Here is a 23,781-nt window from a genome sequence, read left to right on the forward strand (position 1 = left end):
TGGAAAGTAGGAAAGTGAATGCAGAGAATGGATCTCATCAAGTGGTAAGCGATGTAGACGAATGGGAGAGTAAGACAGGAGAGATTGAAGAGGTGGTTGTGAATGAAGAAGTGGCATGAGAATAGAGAATGAGAGAACAGGCGTGCAAGACAGACAGCAAAACAGGGTGGCTAAGGGTATGACGGAGGAACACAGCAAGAGAAAGGTAGATACTGAAAGAGGATGTGAATGCATGTGTAGACAAAAAGGGAAGGGGATGACCTGGGATCAAGGGAAAACAATTGGATCTGAAAAAGGTTCAAAGACGAATAAGGAGAAAAAGAAATGGCTCGAGTTAAGCATGGAGAAGTCACATCAAATAAGCAGTGTCAGTGGAAGTAGCTATAGATTCAGGAATAAGCTGCTGTGTTTGTATAAAATTGCTAGAAGTGTAAGAAACAAGGCAAATGAAATGGTTGCATTAATTGAGTCTGTTCACCCAAAAATTGTTGGAATAAGCGAGACATGGTTGGATGAGGATAACATCCTGACATCCTTGCATCCTGACAGGAATAGAGAGGCAAGGGTATGTGTTTTGTGAGGATAGAAAGGGTAAAAAGGGAGGGTAGTGCTATTGATGATAGAGAAAAAATTAAGTCCATACAAAGTAGAGATGCAAAAGGGAAATAGTGCCAGTGGTTCTGAGGCAGTATGGTGTGAGATAGAGGTGAATAGAATGGAATACTTAATTGGATGTTGTTATAGACCTGATAATGTGGATGGTAGTGACTATGAAATGTATAATCAAATTAGCAAAGCAAATAAGAAAAGGATGATTATTATGGGCGATTTTAACTATGGCAATATAGACTGGGATGATGAGATAGCAAATGGAAGTAAAGAAAATGAGTTTCTTGAGTTTTTGTGCCTTCTGTTACCTACTGTCTGAGGCAACTGCCTCAGACAGTAGGTAATAGAGGGTACACGAGGATTGAGGGTCTTAGATTTGATCATCTCATTAGAGAATGTAATTATAAATGAGGTGTCAAATCACCCTCCAGTTGGTGAGAGTGAACATGAAGTGATTACATGGGTGGTTTACAGCAGTGTGAGGACCTCAGTGAGAAAAGGGTATATGTGGAACTACAAGGCTGGTGATTATGAAGAGCTCAAGAGACAGTAGCATCAAATAAGGAGTTAGCTGGAAAAGAGATATGTGCCAGGGAATTGACATCTATCTTCACATATTTTTTTAACATGAGTCTTGCAAATGGGTCGAGTTCTAAAGGAGTGGAAGGAGGCCAAGATTGTGCTGCTTCTCAGGCATCAAATTATAGGCCTATCTCTGCGTCAGGTGTTGTGGTTAAGTTGTTGGAGAAGCTGGTGAGAACTAGGATCCAGAATTGGGTTGACAACAATGGTATTATCTTTGATGGACAGCATGGATTTGCTAAAGGGAGGTCATGTTTTAGTAATCTGCTTACTTATTACAATAAAGTGACTGCTTCCTTGAACAGAGGAGAGGGATACACAGTAGCATACTTAGATTTTGCAAAGGCTTTTGATAGATTACCACATGATAAGTTGATAGTCAAACTAGAGTGGATGGGGTTGGATATTAGATTAGTGCATTGGATCGGAGACTGGCTATCTGATAGGTATCAGCACGTTGTGTATGGGGGAGCAATATCCAGGAAGAGGAAAGTCACTAGTGGTGCGTCAGGGGTCTGGTTTTAGTTCCATTGCTGTTTCAAGGAAGCCGTCATATGGGGAAGCAATATCCAGGAAGAGGAAAGTCACTAGTGGTGTGCCTCAGGGGTCTGGTTTTAGTTCCATTGCTGTTTAACTTGTATGTTAATGATATTGGCAAAGACTTGGATGGGGATATTCAGTTGTTTGCAGATGATGCAAAGTTGGGACGAACTATGAAGAGTAGAGAAGATGTTGTGGCCTTACAAGAAAACTTGAATAAACTGAGTGAATGGGCACGCAAGTGGGGATGCAAATTCAATATTGCAAAATGTAAGGTTTTAAAATTTGGGAAACAAAGATGGGATGTAGAATTTATGCTTGGTGGGGATATATTGTTGAAAGTGGAGGAAATAAGGGATCTTGGGGTGATAGTGGATAAGGATCTGAAATTTAGAAGACACATTGCCAAAATTGTGAGGACAACACAAAGAATTTTGAGAATTGAGCAGAGGACACTGACTTGTAGAGGAGATTCTTGTTCCATTATATAAGGCTTTGATTAGGCCACACATGGACTTCTGTGCCCAGATTTAGTCACCTGGTTCTCAAAAGGAAGAAGAGATGTTGGAAAGGGTCCAGAGGCGACTGACTAAGGCAGTTTCTCATCTGGAATGTCAAATATGAGGAAAGGTTGAGGAAATGCAATTTGCAGAGTCTAGTGGATAGGAAAAGGAGGGGAGACCAGAGGTCATCCCTAGAAGCTGTATAAGGAACAGGGTGTGAACACAGGACTGAGAAGCTTTTTTGCATGCAGAGTTGTGAATGATTGAAATGCCTAGCCTGAGATTGTGGTGTCTGCAGAGAACTGGAGTGTGTTTAAGACAACGTATGATGAGTTGTGTGTGACAAAAGGACCTCCTAGATGAGTCTAACTCCATGGGGTCTTGGAATAATAAAATAATAATAATAATAAGCTACAGACTATATAAAATTTTATATTAATTGAAACAAAATTGCATATTTTATACAATTAAACAAAGATATATATTTCACATACTTCTACTCACCTTCATATTAAGAACTGGACAATGCTAGGCCTGCATGTGAGGAACATGCTCATTGTGGAAAGTCTCAGCCCTGTGAACCATGTTGCTATTGTTTTGAAGACAAACATTTATACCTACAAAGAATAAGACAGCAAAATTATATAACCAAAATTATATAATTTTATATTCACAAGAAATAAAGTAGCACAATTATATCAACAAGAATAGGGATGACAAAAATATATACACACACACACATATATATATATGAAGACAGACCCCAAGATATGTAAATTAAAGATGCATAAATTCATACTTATATAAGAAATTCCTGAGATACACAATATTTACTGACAGCATTTATATGCAAGTTGATGCCCAGCCCTGCATGCTGCTGCTGCATCACTAGTGGTGATGGTCAGCAGTAGATGGCGTTGGTGTAGTTGCAGTCAGTTGGTGGATTGAGTGGTGGAGACAGAGGTGTAGAACAGGTGCCCTCCCTCGATGAGTCTTTGGAGTCCCTAGAGGTGTCTAATAATAATAATTCTCGTAGAAAGCCTTATACGTTGATTATACATGATTATTAATTAACTTAAGGAATTCATAATGTACTCTAGAATATAAATTAAATTAAACTTTAATATATATTTCCAATATTTCGGCAACATCATGTTGCCATCTTCAAAGGAACTGAAAATAAAGACTCGTGCACGCAGGCAATACACACAGTAAATGAGGACGAAGCAAGGAAGCTAACCACAACCCCCACCCCCACCCCTTCACAACAAGGATTACTCTAAATCCATCACCATTCCCTACATCTGAAGCACCTCGAAAAAAATTACCAAAAATCTTAAAAAAACATGACTTGACCTCTTGTTACAGACCATATAGAAAATCGGCATCCCTTATCTGCTCCACTAAAGACCAACCACTTCCCCTAGACCTACCTAGTGTATACCAGGTCCCTTGCAGTTGTAAGCTGTCCTACTTTGGCCAAACAGGCAGGACAGCGAATATCAGAATACAAGAACTACATCCATTTTCACCAGTATAGCTGTTCTGGTCTTGCAGACCATGCTCTGGATACACACCACAGAATACGGTGGAAGAAAGCGACAATAATACACTGTAGCAACTTCAAATTTGAAAGACTTTTCATGGAATCAGCCCTCAGCCCTAAGAAACTTGACAACCTCAACAAATTTGGTTGCATGAGACTGCCCCAAATTTGGGAGACGTACATCAGGAGACCTTCAGTCCAACGGCCAAGAATACCTACATAGTCCGCTAGGGGGTACCATCAGGACTTTTAGGAGAAACAATAGCTTCCTTGCATCATCCTCATTTACTGTGTGTATTGCCTGCGTGCACATGTCTTTATTTTAAGTTCCTTTGAAGATGGCAATGTGACGTTGCCAAAATACTGGAAATATATATTAAAGTTTAATTTAATTTATATTCTAGTGTACATTGTGAATTCCTTAAGTTAATTAATAATACTAATAATAATCATCCCAGTGCCCACGTGTCTCTTGCTGTGAATGCACTTAGATAGTGTTGTATTTATTTTCACTTTTTTGGTCTTTTTTCTAAATATTATTCACAATGACTGGTGGTAATTGTGCCGTTGAATCAAAATGTGAACCATCTCACAAATGCACTGCAATCGACCTAGAAATGAAATTATGGATAACAAAGAAATATGAAGATGGACTAAGCTATCAAGTATAGCACATGAAGACGGTCTTGCAGTATCAACAGTAAATACCATAGTAAAGGATGCCTAGCATATAAAAGAACATGTTAAAAGAATGGCCAGCATGAAAACAACATAACAGAAAAATATGAAGGAGCACTGACTGAGATGAAAATTGCATTCAATATGGATGGAACACCAGATCCAGAAACTTGTTCATTTGAGCCTTATGACAATACAGGCTAAGTCAAGAAATTTATTTGAGGACCTTAAGGAAAAATATCCTGAAGGAATAGTCATTGGCTGCAAGCAATCGTTGGTTTGCACATTTTAAAAATCATGCTGGCTTTCATAATGTGCACATATTGGTAAGGCTGCTAGTGGTGACGTTATTCTCTTGATGTTCGAATCCGCCATCTTGTTAAAAGTCACTTTCATAAAATAAAAGAAAACTAATTGTAAATTGATCACTAATCTAAGGGTAGAGAAATTTCTATTATACTGCGCCACTCTATCCTTAGATAAGTCTATATGAAACAGTAGGATCAATTCAAAATTAGTTAGCAGTCTTTTCATTCATTCAGGCCGAAGTACTTATTTTCTCTCTTTGGGATTCCCGCTAGATTCGAATTTTTGTGAACGGTGCAGTAAAAAGAATTTCAGGCAAATACAACAGTTAGGTTAACAAATAAAACATTTAATATAGTTCATATAACACTTACATAAATTTTACTTCTAATTTTTAAACAATAGAAATAAGTCAAACATTAAGTCAAGTCAATTACATCAGCACAATCTTCCAAGTCTTCACATACACCTTCTTAACTTCTGGGTTATAAAGTTTTTACACTTAAATGAATATAATAGAACATCCAATTTAATTAGTTTTCACACATTTTTCAGTCATGCTATAAGTTCAAAATATTACAGGATCTAATAGCTGAAAATATCTTTCAAACAATTCCTATCTCCAACTCTCAATCACGAAGGGTTTCCACAGTTAAAGTTAATAATTCACTATGATAGACCTTACCGGAAATGGTTCCTAGAACATATATTATGTTGTGAGCAAACTTCTGGAATTTACTTATCACACTTAAAGAATAAAAACACATCCACAAAACTTATCCGCAGTTATACTTAAAGCACTATCAATTACGCTTCAGAATTCTTGACATCAATTAGGGCACTTCAACTATCCTTATTACCACTCATAAATTAATTAAAACACTGTGAGGTTCTCTTTAGGGCAAATCGGAAATAAGCTGCAATACTAGATCAGCTGGGTTTATTCAGAATTCTTCCTTGAATGTTCAGCTTTTTACTTTATCCGATTGTAGCTTTAATTTTCCTTCTATTATTACTGCTGATTTCACTTTCAGCTAACTATAAAATTCGTTACGTTCTTGCTCACTTATAAACTTTATCCACTTAACTCCTACCCTTAAGAACCTTTTATTTACTTCTACTTCTTTATTTTATCACCCTGCTTCCTCTTTTTAGTCATGACGTTGTTTTCTTCATGCTGTGTTCGAATCCGCCATCTTGTTACTAGTCACTTTCATAAAATAAAACACAACTAATTGTAAATTGATCACCAATCCAAGGGCAGAGAAATTTCTATTATACTGCGCCACTCTATCCTTAGATAAGTCTATATCAAATAGTAGGATCAATTCAAAGTTAGTTAGCAGTCTTTTCATTCAATCAGGCCGAAGTATTTATTTTCTTTCTAGGATTCCCGCTAGATTCGAATTTTTGTGAACGGTGCAGTAAAAAGAAATTCAGGCAAATACAATAGTTAGATTAACAAATGAAACATTTAATATAGGTCATATAACACATAATAAATATTACTTCTAATTTCCTTATACTAGAAACAAGTCAAACATTAAGTCAAGATAATCACAATAGCACAATCTTCCAAGTCTTCACATGTACTTTCTCAGCTTCTGGATTACAAAGTTTCTACACTTAATTAAATAAACAGAACATCCAACCTAGTCAGTTTTCACACAATTCTCAGTCATGCTATAAGTTCAAAATATCACAAGCACTAATAGCTGAAAATATCTTTCAAACAATTCTTATCTCCAACTCTCATTCACGAAGAGTTTCCACGGTTAAAGTAGTGTTAAGCATAGCGTAATTAACACACAATTCTTCAAGCATTGAAATAATACACTATGATAAACCTTACCGGAAATAGTTAATAGTTCCTAGTACATCATTTATGTTGCGAGCAAACTTTTGGAATTTATTTATCTTACTAAAAAAAAAACACATCAACAAGACTTATCCACAGTTATACTTAAAGCACTATCAACCGCCCTTCAGAATTCTAGACTTCAATTACAGAGTACTCCAACTATCGTCGTTACCACACAAACTAATTAAAACGCTGTGAGATTCTTATTAGGGCAAATCGGAAATAAGCCACAATTCTAGAATAGCCGGGTTCATTCAGAATTCTTCCTTAAACGTCCAGCTTTTTATTTTATCCGATTGTAGCATTAATTTCCTTTTTATTTTTACTGCTGATTACACTTTCAGCTGACTATAAAATTCGTTTCGTCCTTGCTCACTTATAAAAATATCCACTTAACTCCTACCCTTAAGAACCTTTTAATTACTTCTACTTCTCTAGTTTATCCCCTTGCTACCTCTTACTTCCAAAATTCCGTTCCGACTCCCTCACTTCGTATACATTTCTTCCTCTCTATTTAGTCCACGCTCAGTTCCACTCGCGCTCGTTTATTTCATGCGTCTCTATGACAACCGATAAACGTAAACATTCTCGGGAATTTTACATTAGGCTATACTACTACACTGAGTTATTACATAACATTAAGCTTTCACAAAACAGGAATAATTAGAATATTTGCTTTTCAATAAATGCGTAATTAAATTACAAATATAAGTTCTTACAATATTGACATAACAATAAATAAAACAGCTTAATAATATTTAATATAGAATCTTATTATCATTAACATATTCCTTTGATTAAATAATTAAATATTTGTTATAATTAAGGTGGTTATATGATATCAAATTATAATTTATATTATTTACAAATGTAGTTCTTGTGACGGAAAATCATGTTGGATTCTGAATCAAATAACATTTATTCTAATTTCCACATAATCAGAATCCAACAATACTGAAGTAACCAAAAATTTTCTGGAGTGGCTGCAATCATAATCTACGAAGGTCCATATTTGCCTGAGCATATATTTAATACAGATGAATCAGACCTGTTCTATCAAAAAATGCATATCTCACACCTATATTCCCATAGAGGGGAAAACCTATGCCAGGACACAAAGCATTGAAAAATAGGATAACACTTTTACTTGATGGAAACGCATCCATAACATGCAAGTTGAAACCACTACTTGTTCACAATTCTGAAAACCCACAAACATTAAAAGGCATCACCAAAAAAACACTTCCAGTGTATTATCAATCCAACCAGAAATCATGGATGACTCCAGCATATTTGAAGACTGATTTATCAACTACTTTATTACTGAAGTAAAAAAATATTACAATGAAAATGACATTCCAGTTAAGATACTGTTTATTTTAGACAATTTTCCCAGCCATCCTGCCCATTTGGATGATTTCCATCCCAATGTAAAAGTTGTCTATCTTCTACATTCCCTTCTATGATACTGCATATTTTAGACAATTCTCCCAGTCATCCCATCCATTAGGATTTCCACTCCCAATGTAAAAGTTGTCTACCTTCTACAACACTACTTCATTACTACAGCTGATGGATCAGAGTGTTATAGCAAACTTCAAGGTATACTATTTATGGAGAACATTTACCCAAGCAAATGAAGCACAATCATTTCTCCTCTTACTGGCCACATAGCTAAAAAATTCTCTAGGATTTTCTTGGGATCTTAGGGCCAATCTCTTCTCATATTCCAGTTTCGCCTTCCTTACCATACTAGTCACTCTCCCGGCCTGAGTCATACTCTTCATGCATCTGCAATCCACTTCTTTCCTTATATCTCTTCCATAACCTCTTTTTCACCTGCAGTTCCAGTTTGATATTGTTTGTCATCCACTTTACACCAAATTGTGTCCTCTTCTTCGCTCGTGGAATACAGCTTATTGTGGAAATAAATACATTACAGTCTTGCTTGGGGTGCAACTCACGTGAGGTACAGCCTACAGTGAACACGTAAATATATAAACATGAAAGTAATTTAAAATTCTAAAAATAGTTATAGCAAACATCTTAACAACAGATGTAGTAAAAATGCAAATTTCATTAAATAACTAAGTTTATTTGAATATTAGTTAAAAGTGTAAAAATTACTGAATATTTTTTCAGCAGGCCTGGTTGGCCAAGCGTTTAGCATATCCACTCTCCAGCCGAGAGGCTACAGGTTGAAATCCCACTGTGGGCATGGATGTTTGTGATTGCCTGTGAAAATACTAGTGGTGGTGGTGGGCAGTAGATGGTGTTGGTGTAGTTACAGTTCATTGTAGTTGGTGGAGACAGAGAGTTGTAGTCCTCCATTGACGAGTCTTTGCACTCCCTGTAAGTGTCACATGATGATAATAATAATATTACAAACTTCTAAATGTACCACATCCATATGTCACACATCACTGTTTAATGGAGATGCCAGTGTGCCATACCTTTGTGTATGCCATACCAAATGCACTGTTAATAGCACTGCTGTTATCTATATGTTGAGAGGGATATGAGAAATATCCCTCTCAACATATAGATGCCAGAAAGATTAACAAAATATTATTTTGTTAATCTTTCTGGCATTATAGCCATTAAATAGAGAGATATGGCGAATAAAGGGAGTTCAACTGTGAGGGAAGCCGGTTTGGAAGAGAGGATGGAGGCTCCATTGTATATTTTAATAATGCCATATTGTTGCAGAAGGGTAGGGAAATTTGTGCAATTATCTAAATGTGTGGATGGGTTTTCTGTAAACTGAGAAAGAAAGGTGCATTCAGAAGGCATGTGATTACAGCATCTAGAAAGGTAGACTATTGCTATTTTCTTTTTTTCTGTAAGTAGAATGCTCATTGGATTCTGGAGTGCTTTTTCTGTTGAAGTGGAGGAGGAAAGAGCCTGTGAAAATACTAGTGGTGGTGGGCAGTAGATGGTGTTGGTGTAGTTACAGTTCATTGTAGTTGGTGGAGACAGAGTTGTAGGGTCCTCCCTTTATGAGTCTTTGCACTCCCTGGATCTTAGCTAGAAAAAGTTTGAGAATAGCAGTATCAAAAGCATGTTTTTCAAAATAATCTGTGCAGAAATTGACTAGAGGAGGATTAGAGAGCTCATGGCTGTACACTCTGCCTGTTTATATGGTGTTCTTCAAAGTGAAGCAACTGGTATGGATGGCAAAACTGAAGAGATCAACGATATAGAGGAAAAAAAAAAATTTATCACTAATGTTACAAATGTCAAAAAACAGAATAATGGTAAATAACGAGGTGACATCAAAGACTAAAGCAGTAGCAAATTCATTACAGAACATTAGTCATGTGAGTGGCTTAAAAATCAGATAACTCAAAATCCCTCCTTTGAAAAAAAAAAAAGTGGCACTTTTTCAACCTACTTCAGTAAGTAATATGGTGGTCTTATATCAAAATCACTCAATGGTTTCCATCCATACTACGCTAGGATTCGAACTCCAAGACTATGGACTATGGATTGCAGAGCAGAGATGCTAATCCACTCGATTGAGTGGATTAGCACATCCTCAAGGTTATTACTAAATCCCACTCTTGGGAAAAATTCAAAACAAACATTAAACAATCAGCATATGAAGCAACAGAACAGAAACAAAGTGGAAAAATGAAAACAAATGCATTCCCTAATATACTGAAAAAATAAATATACTACTACAAACTAAAAAAAAAAAATAGCATTTAATAAACATTTACAAGATAAGACTAATTATAGCCAAATATGAAGAGTGTAAAAAAAAAATTAGAAATCAAATAAACAACAAAATAAGACTCATAGCAAAAATATTGGGAAAGTAACGCTAAAAAACTGGAATTTGACAGAGCAGAGAAACATGTATGGAGAATGATCTGAAATCAAAGAAAAGAAATTTGCAAATACATAAATATACCAGTCATAATAAAACAGCAGCAAAACTATATTATATAGTTATTATATATTATCTATTATATATATCTATTATATCAATTATATGTCTATATGTCTATATGTCTATATATATATATATATATATATATATATATGTCTATATATATATATATATATATATATATTATACAGAGGGGAAAACCATACCCCCCACGGGTCAGCGTTTTCTTCTGGATGTCAGTAAAGCTGTGGGACTGGATGGTATTTCACCACGAGTTTTGAGAGAATGCGCTAGGGAACTGATGCCTTTGACCTGGCTTTTCAATGAAAGTCTGACTGCAAGAAAGGTGCCCATGGAATGGAAGGAAGGTAAGATAGTGCCATTGCATAAGGGCAGTAGCAGACTGGAAGTGTCTAATTATAGGCCAGTTTGTGTGTCATCAGTAGTTGTTAAGATCTTGGAGAAAGTAGTGAGGGACCGTATACAGCATTGAGCAGATGGGGGTAATGTTATCTGTGAGAGTCAACATGGATTTGTGAAGGGGCATTCTTGTATGCTAACCTTTTATAATAAAGTTACAAGAGCATTAGACGAGGGAAAGGCATATACTACCATTTTCCTAGACTTAGCAAAGGCATTTGACAGGGTGCCACATGATAAGCTGATATTCAAGTTGCAGCACATGGGTCTGGATGTCAGATTGGTCAACTGGATTCAGGATTGGCTGTCTGATAGGTATCAGAGATTTGTGTATGGTGAAGCAATATCAAAGAGGCAGAAGGTTACAAGTGGGGTTCCACAGGGCTCAGTACTAGGACCTATATTGTTTAACCTTTATATCAATGATATTGTCCATAGATTGCAAAGGGATATTCAGTTGTTTGCGGATGATGCGAAGCTGGGAAGGGTTATTAGTAATAGTGCAGATGTGGTAGCCCTGCAAGATTATTTCAATAAGCTAGATAGATGGGCAAATAAATGGGGGTGTCGGTTTAATGCAGCAAAATGTAAGGTCTTGAGGTTTGGGACACATCGATGGGGCGCTGCTTACTCTATGGGAGGAGTTAAACTGCAGGAAGTAGGGGAGACAAGAGATCTGGGTTTGATGATTGATAGAAACCTGAAATTTAGGGGACATATTGCAAAGGTAGTGAAGGAAACACAGAGGATTGCTGCAATAATGAGAAGGACACTGACCTGCAGAGATAAAAGGGTTATCATTCCGTTGTATAAGATGATCAGACCACACTTGGACTATTGTTCTCAGATTTTGAAGGGGATAAATTAACTGTGGAAATGGTACAAAGGCAGATAACAAAGATGGTGTCAGGACTGTACAAAGTTAGTTATGAGGATTGGGTGAAAGAGTGTGGACTTCAGAGTTTGGTGGATAGAAGAAGGAGAGGTGATATGATTGAGACTTTTAAACTGTTGAGAGGTAGTTACAGGGTTGATACTGGGGAGTTCTTTCGCTTGGTTGAACAGCGGGAAGGAGTCATGACAGGGGCCATCCCTGGAAGTTATGAAAGGAAACTGTGAGAAAGAGGGTGAGGAGTGGTTTCTTTGCATGGAGGGTGGTTGAACCATGGAATGCATTGCCTGATAGAGTGGTGAAAGCAAGAACGGTCAATGCGTTTAAGGAGTGGTACGATAGTGTGTTTCCTAAGAGGGACCTCCCTCGATGAGTCTTGATAGACTTGTTTCTTAGAAAGGACTTCCCACGATGAGTCTTTTGACTGCATGGAGGGCTGAATAATAATAATAATTTATTTATTTATTTATTGGTATGGCGTTTCCTCCCTATTTCTCCTCCGTCCCTACTGGGGCGAGTTGAGTCCCCTCATGGGGGGGTTAAGTATTTATGACTGTAGATCCGTGTGTGTGTTCACGGGGCCGGGTTGCCTGCTTGCAGGATGAAAAACCCCAGATAAACTGGTGGAAAAAGCCCTGCTGTCTATGCCCAAGACCGGCTAACTTGGCTATGGCTGAGGAAAATCCTTAAGCTCCTCATGTCGTCGACAGGAATCGAACCTAGGATACTCCTTCCCCAGGCATATGGTTGTGAAGTGCATAGCCACTAGGCTAACCAAGCGGACAATAATAATAATAATAATATATGAAGGTAAGAAGAAACAAAAATGCCAGAAATACAACAGGCAAAAAAAAAAAAAAAAAAAAAAAAAAAAAAAAAAAAAAAAACAGAAGAAAGTGAAATAACAATTTAATAGAATCAGGCATCTCAAAACTGAAAATCAACTAGAATTAATGAATTTATAATGAACTGCTAAGCATAGAGGTAAAGAAATGACTGAAAATAATGATAAATTTAAGCAAACATATTTTTAAGAAAAAACAAATCCTCAAGGAATTGAGGATGAATATCCCAATACCAGTTTATAAAAAAGAAACAAAACCTGAACCTAAAAACTATCATGGAATAAACTTATTGTGCACTATCTTAAAATTATTTACAAAATTATCAAATTATTATTTGATACGAGTATCTCCATGGAGTCAAGACTCATTGCGGAAGACCTGCACTAACCATTATTCACACAATACCTATCGTACCACTCCTTAAACTTATTCACCACTGAGCACTCAACTATCTCTAGCAATCCATTCCATTCAATCACCATTCTCCCAGCAAAGAACCTAGTCCACACATCCCCTTACTAGGCACACTTGTATACAACTTCTAGGGAGTGATCCTGTGTATTGAAAAATTTCTTTTGTGTTATTATTATTACTAGCTTATATGATTCCACATTTAAAGAGCTGCAAAAAAATCTTGTAGTAATCTAGAATTTCTATCAGAAATCTAAGGATATTTTTATATGTTACAGGATGCAACTCAGCTTTTGTAGCACAACACTGCTCGAATTTTTTGAGCATTTATCTTAGAAAGCATTTATTAATTGTTTTTAGTTGATAATGCAGAACTATTTTCTCCAGTGTTTTTAATACTTTTTGGTCCCTTACCTTTAGTTTTGCAAAATTAAAAACTGTGGTTTGCATTTCCTTCCATTTGTTATCCATAATGAACACAAATTTATATAAATTATCCATAGAAATAAATTCAATAGGAAAGACAAATAATGAAGTTTACAAAAACAACTGAAAATAGTCAACACAGCAATGGAGCCAGACTAACTTTTCATGATGTTGTGTCAATAATGTGATCCAAACTCTAACTCATCTCTTTCAAGACAATTGTGTTTTACATAACACTATTAAAAAAAAAAACCTTTTCATCATGTAAAATTAGTCAAGTATAACATCACTCCAAGCTAATTCATGTTGTGAATTGTGAAAATAAGCTTATGCCAATATGCATTACAACTGCATACCTACTTAAGGGTTAAAGAAGGTGTTGGGAAAATAAGAATATAAATTTGTCTTATTTTGTATTATAATGATACCTCTGAAAAATTTTATTTAGGAATGATGATGACCTGCAAGCTATGCAAAACAAAATGTTGTTTGAGAATATTTGACTATTTCAAAATTAATCTGTAGATGCAGAGTGAGAGATAAATAGTGCAGCCTGCTGTCATAGGTTGGAATTACTTCATATTTCGGAAATAGCAGTGAGGCATATCTTTTCGTCACTTGTCTCTGAAAGCTTGCCCATGGCAAGTGGACAAGTTGATTTCAGCAGCCCTGTCTACATCACCTTCATCAACTATTGTCCTCTCCAGTTTTGCATCATCAGCAAACAACTAAATAACTTCCCCTTAAATCTTTTGCTATGTCATTAATATACGAATTAAAGAGTAAGTATGGAGCCTTGGGTCACTCAGCTATTCACCATTAATCGTCTTGATTTCACTCCCACCATATACCATCCTCTTTCTGTCTGTCAGCCACCCCCCATACATGCCCATTTGCTCCAACTCATATAACAGTTTTCCATGTATATTCTGTCAAATACATTTGCAAAGTCCAGCAATATCATGGTATAGTCATTTCCTTTATCCAATTCCACTGTTTACTTCATTATAAAATGCAAATAAATTACTAAGGTAGAACCTACCTTTTACAAAACTGTGTTGTCCCTACAGAGTATCATATTCCTATTCATTACCCATTCCTGAATGTTACCTTTAACCAACTTTTCATAGGTTAACCACTCAGAGATACTAATTGGTCTGTGATTTGCTACTTGTCTTGGAGCCACTTTTATGTAATGGAACTATTACCCTCTTTCCACTCCCTTGGATTAAACATCTTCATCAAAGGCACTGCCAGTTCTCTTGCACATTCTCATAGGATTTGCGACATACCATCCAGTTCCACTGCTGTATTCACATTGATATTTTCAATATGTTGAGTACCTCCAGTTCGTCGATCTCAATTCTCCACTTGGATGATACACCCATGAAAAGTAATCACTTAGTAGCTCAACTGTTTCTTCTGCTTCTGTCACTTTCCTATCATCAGCACTGAGTACAGTGATTCTTCCATAATCATTCTTTCTCTTACATAGCAAAAAAAAAAGAAAACTCTTTTAAATTTACCTTGGCCTGCTTAGCTAATTAGAATCAAGACTAAATCATAATGATGAACAGCAAGAATTCCATAAGGGAAAATCACATAAAGATGCTAAATTTCTTATAAAGTAAATAACAGAAAAAAAGCAATAGAATTTAACAGATTCTGTTTCATTTATTTAGAGAAGGCTTTCGACAGAATCAGACTATAAGATGTCCCGAAAGCTAGCATCAAAAAAGATACCACCATGTGGATAGGCTTATGTGTTCATCAGACATTTTTGTAATAGATTTCACGGTTTGATACGAACACAGATGATTAAGAAAATAACTATTTATTAACTTAAAAGCTAATATTTCGCTAGTATTATATCCAGCATCTTCAGAGCACACAACACAAAGTTTGTTACAAATGCAAAATAACCACAATCCATAATACCAGCGAAATATTAGCTTTTAAGTTAATAAATAGTTATTTTCTTAATCATCTGTGTTCGTATCAAACCGTGAAATCTATTACAAAAAAGATACCACCACAAATATCAAAATGATTAAAGATATATAAGAAAAAATGAATCCATAATAAGATATCAACATAAATACACAAAAAATACCAATAATAAAAGGGATCAGATAAGACAATTCTTTGTAAGTCCATGTTTATTTAACATAACCATGGATAAAATAATAATACAGTAGAATTTATTTTTATTATTATGTGACGCTTCCAATGACTCATCGAGGGAGGGCACCTACTCTACAACTTTGTGTCCACCACTTAATCCACCAACTACAGCGAACTGCAATTACCATCATCATTTACACCAACACCATCTATTGCCCACCACCACCTAGTATTTTTTGTTCTGTAAATTGATGGTTCTCAAGCCAATTTGTCTGTATGTGGAATGAAAAACCCAAGTTTCGGGGAGAAAAAACCCTACTACCACCAAAAAAAAAAAAAAAAAGCCCATATAAAGATTCTTCTCATCATGACGAGAATCAAACTTAGGCCTTTTCCACTTGAAAGGTGCAATGTACAGTAGTTCTTCCAACTGCACTACGGAAGCAATAAAAATATTCCTCTTGTCGTGACAAGAATCAAACTCATCTTTTTCAATTGAAGAGCATAACTTCCAATTGCATTACAGAAGCATTTAAGAACAAAAGCCATCACTGCCATTTGTGCAAGAGATGAGTAATCTGAATGTGGTTATTTTAATGTTGGATTTGTTAATGGTTGTATTGCAATTGTTTATAGGTTTCAGTGTAGGCTGAGAATAAAGTTGGAGTTTTCATCTAGAGAAATTTGCAAATGCTGTGTTTTTAATTTGTTATTGTTTTTTTTTTCTTTTTGAACTGTCCCTTTGCAAACTTCTTTGAAAACCATGAGATGGATATTGGACAGGACTTCAGAGAACAAGTTAAGAACAGATCTAGAGTTTTGGGTGAGCAGAGAGAATTGTATGGTACTCTGATTAGTGGATGAACAATTTGCTTTAGGTCATTACTTAACAGTGAATGTTTCAGCTTCTCTTCCAACTCAGTCAGTACAACTAGAAAATGTGAGCTACAATGGAGCTGTAGTATTACATGTCAGAACAATGGTCAGAAATAGGGGAATGATTAATAAAGTGGAGATTCAAATGCCATCCTCTGGCAAAGAAAGTCTTTGTATTCCATTATTACACAGATGTAATAACAGAGTTCCAAAGACTGGTCACAAAAGACCAACAGTAATCATTATTCACAAAATTTCTATCACACTTCTCCTTAACTCGTTCACTAATATAACACTCGCAATCACCTTAGGCAACCCATCCCATTCCAGTCACTCTCTACTCTCTAAGCAAGGAACTTAGTCCGCATGCCCTTGTTAACCACATTCTTACACAACTTCCAAAGATAAATGAAATTTCTTTGGTACATCCACCCTATAAAATCCCTTTAGTAACTTAAAAGTTTCCATAACATCCCCTCAAATAACATGTTTAGGATATTTAATGGAATGAAAACAGCACAAGGAATAAATTAAACAATTTAACGTTTTCGATATTTTGTCTCAGTTGCAGAGACATTGTCAGGAAGTGCAGTACAAACTGTAACAAACACACACACACACACAAGCAACACAAATTAACGGTTAAAATTGCGTGTCTAAAGTCTAGAAAGGACATTCTCTTTGGGTGTTAGTAAGAAGAATAGACTCCCACCCACAAAAGGTTTTTGTAAACCTATAAATACATTCTTACATTGAGTGGCCTAAGGATTTTTTTTCTATTTTAATTAATTATATATATATATATATATATATATTATTATTATTATTATTATATATAAGGTGCCTCCATGGAGTCAAAAGACTCATTGCAGGAGACCCAACATTGACATACTAACCATTATTCACAATACCTGTCATACTTCCCCTTAAACTCATTCACAGATGAAGCATTCACAACCACCTCTGGCAACACATTCGACCCATTTACAACCCTCCAAGCAAAAAATTTAGTCCTAACCTAACCACACTCTTACACAATCTCCAGGGATGACCCCCAGGGATGATCTCTCCCTTCCTGCACTAGTCTTAAAAAGTTATCAGTATCAATCCTATAAAACCCTTTTAATAATTTAAATGCCTCTATCATATCTCCTCTCCTACGTCTATCAACTAGTTTTTGAAGCCCGCAGACCTTCAATCTATCCTCGCAAGAGACATCCCACAGGCCTGCAATAATTTTCATAACCCGCCTCTGAATCCTCTCTACCATTTCCATATCACCAAGAAATCCTTTATATATATATATATATATATATTGTATTTTTGTTTATTATTACATAGTCCAGAAACCCAGCTCTAGAGACCAACCCTAGAACTTTTTCAAGCCACTTCAGACTCTCCCCCACTAAACAGTATATTGGTCTCACCAGGCAATGAAATTCATCTCCCACCTCAGCAGGTCTAAGAATTGCTGTTCTCCATATTTTGTAAAGTTTAATACAACCGTACTTATTTAAATTTAGTACTCTTAAAAAAGGGTAACTACAGATTTTTTTTTTTTTTAAGTCTTTTACATTTAAACTGGCTACAGTGAAGTATAGCAAGTTTGTTTGTGTTTGTAGTGTCCAAAGCATGGTCTGCTAAACCTGACTGTCTGCAGCCAAAATTTCAATATGCATTTTTTTTTAATATTGTTACAAGCAGATCTTGGGTAACCTTCCAGTCTAGCCACAATAAGCCAACTTGAAGAATAAGGGACTCCATCCAGGTATGGAGAGAGAAGAAAAAGCTGATCCTTAGGGAAATTGATAAGGAGAGCCAGTTTCAAATAGAGTTTAAAGGAAAGTGAAGAGACTGTATTTTTTCAGAGCTCTGGCTATTTTTTTTTCCAACATACTCTGGACCTAGGGAACAGTGACTATAAAGAGAAAATTGAGGATTAGAGAAGGATTAAGTATTTTGCTGATTCTGTTGGAACTGTAGACATTAGACAGGAAGACATAGGTTAGTTGTGTGAGTTACCTAACTGAAAGAGAGAGATCAATGCTGCTATTAGAGTTTTAATAACACCATAGGAAGGAAATGATGGGAAAACCTGTGAATATATCTGCCTTTCTGAGTAAGCTTTCTGGCTGCTGTAAAAAAAAAAAAAAAAGCTACCATTTGAAGAGATTTTCCTAGGGTATCTAAAAAGGCTAAGACTACTGTTTAGTCTTTTTTTTTTTTCATTGAAAAAACAGATTCAAATTCTCTGCAGACACCACACTCTCAGGCAATGCATTCCAATCATTCATAGCACTCCATGCAAAAAACCTGCTTCTCACTCCCTTGCTCACACACTTATATAGAGCTTCCAGGGATGACCTTTTTTCTTTTGTTCTCCCGATTTCCAACCATTTTATGAAAACCTCTTCAACATTAATCCTATAGCAATCCCTTACCAACTTGTACATCTCTATCATATCACCCCCACCTCTTCCTCCTATCAACTAGACTGTAAATTGCATCTTCTCAACCTTTCCTCATATTCAACATTCCAGAGATCAGACACTACCTTAGTCAATAGCCTCTGGACTCTTTCCAATATCTCTTCATCGTTTTGAAAACCAGGTGACAAAATCTATGCACAGTAGTCCATATGTGGCCTAATCAGGGCCATATATGATGGAACCAGAATCTTCTTACTTCTACAAGGCAGCGTCCTCCACATCATTCCCAAAATTCGCTGTGTTGTCTTCATAATTTTGGCAGTGTGTCCTGTAAATTTTAGAGGAATGTGTCTCATGAGGCCAAATTGAAAACACATCATCAAATATTTCTCCAAGAGAAGTAATCTACATTTATGGCAAAGGAGTAGGGTCTATGATTTCAATGGACAAAATATTTTTTAAAAGTGTTAAAGGTGTTACATTTTTCTCTCATAAAGAGATAAGTTGATGCTGAAGATGAACATAATATGAAAATTATTTTAAATTAAATTTTTGATGAAAGCTTTAAAGTAGGATAAATTTTTATCCCATTTTAAAGCTTTTATCCCATCATATCCTTATGACAGTCCCAAGTCCAAAAAGAGAGAGAGAGAGAGAGATGATCCTGTATAGCAATTTGTGTATTACTGACTGTAAGAGATTGTTAGTATCATTCTATGGGTATCTCCATGGAGTCAGAAAACTCACTGCAAGGGACCTGGACTACCTTTACACACACAAAATACCTATCACACCTCTCCTTAAACTCACTGACTGTCGGAGCACTCACAACTACTTCTGGCAACCAATGCCACTCATTCACTCTCCAAGCAAAAAATCTAGCAGCACATCCTTATTAATTACAATCTTACAAAACTTTCAGGGATGCCTAGTTCTCACTTTCTATTTGCCATGTATTGAAAAATTGCTTTTGTGTCAATCTTAGTAACTTAATCAGTTTCTATCATGTCCCCTCATTTCCACCTATCAACTGAACTTTGAAACTCACACACTTTTAATTTATCCTGATAAAGAGCATTCCACAGACCTGTCAGCTTGATCATTTGTCTCTGGATCCTCTCCACCACACCTTGATCCCTGAGAAACTCAGGTGACCAAACCTGTGCATGGTAGTCAAGATGGTTGAATCATATCCTTATAAAGAGATATAGTAATCTGTGCTTGCATTTCTCAACATCAACATAATCCTGTGAGATATTTCCCAACTTTTGCAATATGCCCTCTGAACTTCAACTCTCTGTCCACCATTATCCCCAAATCCCTAGCCTCAACAATTTCCTGCAATCCAGTAGCATTGATATGTAATCTTTTCAACTCAAAGTACAAAAACTTACATTTTCCTACACTAAATTGACAATCGTCATCCTTGGTCTACAATGCCAATTTATCAACCTTTATGAACTACCACCCTCTCCAGTTTTGCATCTTCAGCAAATAACTGAAAATCTCCTCCCTTAAATCATTTCCTACATGACAGATATACAAACTAATAGTAGATCTCGTACAGCCTTCAGATGCTCCCCAAATCATCCTCATTCTACTATACCATATACTACTCTCTAGTATCTCTCTATCAGCCACCCACATTGATGACATCAAATTCATATTCATTCCCAATTGTGGCATCCATCACAGAGTACTGTATTCGTATCCAACCATTGCTGGATTTTACCTTTAACAACGTTTTCCAATATTTTAACTGCCACTTTTGAGATATTAATTGGTCTGTAACGTGCTATTTGTCTTGGAGCCACCTTTATGAAATGGAACTATCTCTTCTTTCCATTCCTTTGGAACCTTGCCAGAACTGAGATTAGACTAAACAACTTGATGGAGAGATATCAGAGAGTAGTTTATTCAGAAGCAGAGTTCAAAAGATGGCCTGTGACTAGTAGTGTGCCGCAGGGTTCTGTTCTTGGACCACTGCTGTTTAATTTGTTCATTAACGATATAGGGAAGGGTCTAAGAGGAACAGTTCATTTGTTCGCTGATGATGCAAAGTTGGGTAGGGCAATGGTGAATGCAGAACATGTCAAAATCTTGCAGGATGATTTGGAAAGATTGGAGGTCTGGGCTAAAGACAATGGATGTCAATTTAATGTGACAAAATGTAAGGTTATGCATTTTGGGATGAAAAGATTAGGAGCAGTATACCACATTGGTGGAACTGTACTCCAGGAGATTGATGAGGCCAGGGACTTGGGAGTGTTGGTGGATAGGGAGATGAAGTTTAGGGGGGCACATTGCAAAAGTGGCTAATTCAGCTAACCAAATCACTTGGTTGCTGCAGAATAGTTTGATGAGCAGAGATAAGCAAGTTGTTGTTCCTCTGTACCGAGCCTTGATAAGACCTCATCTCGACTACTGTGCCCAGATTTGGTCACCGAGGTTTCTTCTTGATGGCGAGCAGGTTGAGAGGATCCAGAGGTGAGTAACCAAGATGATAGCAGGTCTATGGAATGAACATTATGAGAACAGGTTGAAGATTTGTGGGTTGCAGAAATTGGTTGATAGGCGGAAAAGAGGAGATATGATTGAGACATTCAAATTGCTGAAAGGTTTCTAGGATTACTTCAGAGGATATTTTTGAGATCAGGACTGGTGGTGGGAGGACTAGGGGACATCTATGGAAGCTGGGCAAGAGTGTGGTTAGTAAGGGTGTTAGAGTTGGGTTCTTTACTTTTAGAGTGGTAAATGAGTGGAATAAGCTGCCAGAGTCTGTTGTGGGTGCTATTACAGTGAATGAGTTCAAGGCAAGGTATGATAGATACTGTGAGAATGTCGAATAGTTGTGGACATGATGTTTAGAGCCTCCCTCGATGAGTCTAAGGACTCCTTGGAGTCGCCCGTAGTAATAATAATAACTTTGTCCAGAGCAGTGCCAATTCTCTTGCATATTCTCGTAACACACAGGCTGATATGCTATCTGGTCCCACTGCTGTATTTACATTCAGATTTTTTGATATGCTGAGCACCTCCAGTTCATCTATCTCAATTCTTACATCGGTCTCTGTCACATTAGCAAGTTCAAGGTCTCCACCAAGATGATACACAGTTGCAAAGTGGTCATTTAGTAATTCTACTATTTTTTTGGATTCTGTCACCTTCCTATCATCAACCATCATTAAAGGTACCCTTTGATAATCATTCTTCCTCTTATTTGCTAAATAATGAAACAATTCTTTTGGATGGATTTATTTTGATCTGCTTAGCTAATCTTCTCTCATAATCTAATTTAGCCTTTTTTTTTTTTTTAAGCCACACTAGTCACCATACTTCCTGCCTGTACTATGTACTGCTTGTGAGTATTCTGATCACTTTTTCTTTATATTCACTGCACTTTTTTTTTTCAGCTCCTGCTCTATAAAGGAGCACTTACCATGAACTACTGACATTCTTTTCTTGTAGCTTCTTAAGCCATGACACTGCTCAAAAACTGTCTCCTAAATCTGTCATAATTACCAGCTTTGATGAAGTGGGGAAGGATACCAGGATTTAAGAGTGCTGGATCCAGTAATAGCATCAGAAGATGTATTCATAACTACAGTAGACACCAATTCTCTGATCAGGGAAAGTGACCATGCAGTCTTGTTCTAGCAGGTTGGTTGGCTGATTTGTGGTTTACTGATACAAGGATAGCAAAGGTCATACTGAACCATTACAATGGTTACAGCAGCACGCAAGGCAATAAAATATAAATAGCAAAATAAGTAAATAACGTTATGTATAAGAAAGCAAATTTCATTTGTACAAATTAATTTTTTGTAAAAATTTTAAATTTTCATGCAATCTGTACAAGTTGGACAAGATTTGCCTGAGTATATATGTCTCAGAAAATTAGTAAAACCTGCATTTTTATTTTTTATTTTATTTATTTTTTTTTTTTAAACAACACTCTATCAGAACATGGATAATGGTAAAATGAGTATTGCATTGTTCACACAGAGGCAAATCATTAGCCCTCAACAGATAAGAATATGTAAGATGGCTGTGACCTACATAAAGTCTGGCTGCATGAAGAATATAAGACACAAGCCAGGAAAGTGACTAGTATGGCAAGGAAGGCAAAACTGGAATATGAAAAGAGATTGGCCCTTATCAAAAGAAAATCCTAGGGAATTTTTTAGCTATGTGGCCAGTAGCAGGAGAAATGACTGTGGAAGAATGACATTATGGGATAAAAATGGGCACAGAGTGACAGATGCAAAGGACATAGTGGAATTGTTCAATGAACACTTTATTGGAGTATTTCATCCTGGAGGAGTAAATTTTAATTATTATTATTCGTGACACCTCCAAGGAGCCCGAAGCCTCATCGCGGCAGGACACCTATTGTATAACTCTCCGTCTTCTCCACCACTACACTGATCTTCTACTGCCAATCATCTACATCAGCGCCATCTACTGCCCACCACCACAGCTAGTATTTTTTGTCTGTAAATTGCGTGTGTTCTGAAGGGCCAATTTGTCTGTATGCGGGATGAAAAACCCAAGTTTCCGGGAGAAAAAACCGTGCTACCTCTGTATGAGATCGGCAAACTCACCTTCGATTGAAAAAGTCCATATAAAGATTCCTCCCGTCATGATGGGAGGAATACTAGAGGGATAGGTCAGGTTCGAGGTTTAGAGGAGAGTGTGTTAGTAAAGCTGTGGGACTGAATGGTATTTCACCAAGAGTTTTGAGAGAACTGTGCAAAAGAACTGGGAGCTCCTTTGACCTGGCTTTTCAATGAAAGTCTGGCTACAGGAAAGGTGCCCAGGGAATGGAAGGAAGGTAA

General features: G+C 36.5%; 1 protein-coding gene across 4 annotated transcripts in view; it reads right to left on the minus strand.

Moving 5' to 3' along the window:
- Nucleotides 1–23,781, minus strand: part of LOC150092475 (membralin-like) — a 452,321-nt gene that overhangs the window by 423,127 nt on the left and 5,413 nt on the right. For all 4 annotated transcript variants that reach the window (XM_090414438.1, XM_090414435.1, XM_090414436.1 and 1 more), the window contains exon 2: nucleotides 2,739–2,851. The gene's annotated coding sequence lies outside the window, so the exon portion shown is untranslated. The remainder of the gene's footprint in view (nucleotides 1–2,738; nucleotides 2,852–23,781) is intronic.

This window comes from Typopeltis vanoorti, chromosome 25 (assembly GCF_054136105.1).
Source record: "Typopeltis vanoorti isolate ZY-2024b chromosome 25, IOZ_Tvanoo_1.0, whole genome shotgun sequence".
In the NCBI taxonomy this organism is placed as follows: domain Eukaryota; kingdom Metazoa; phylum Arthropoda; class Arachnida; order Uropygi; family Thelyphonidae; genus Typopeltis; species Typopeltis vanoorti.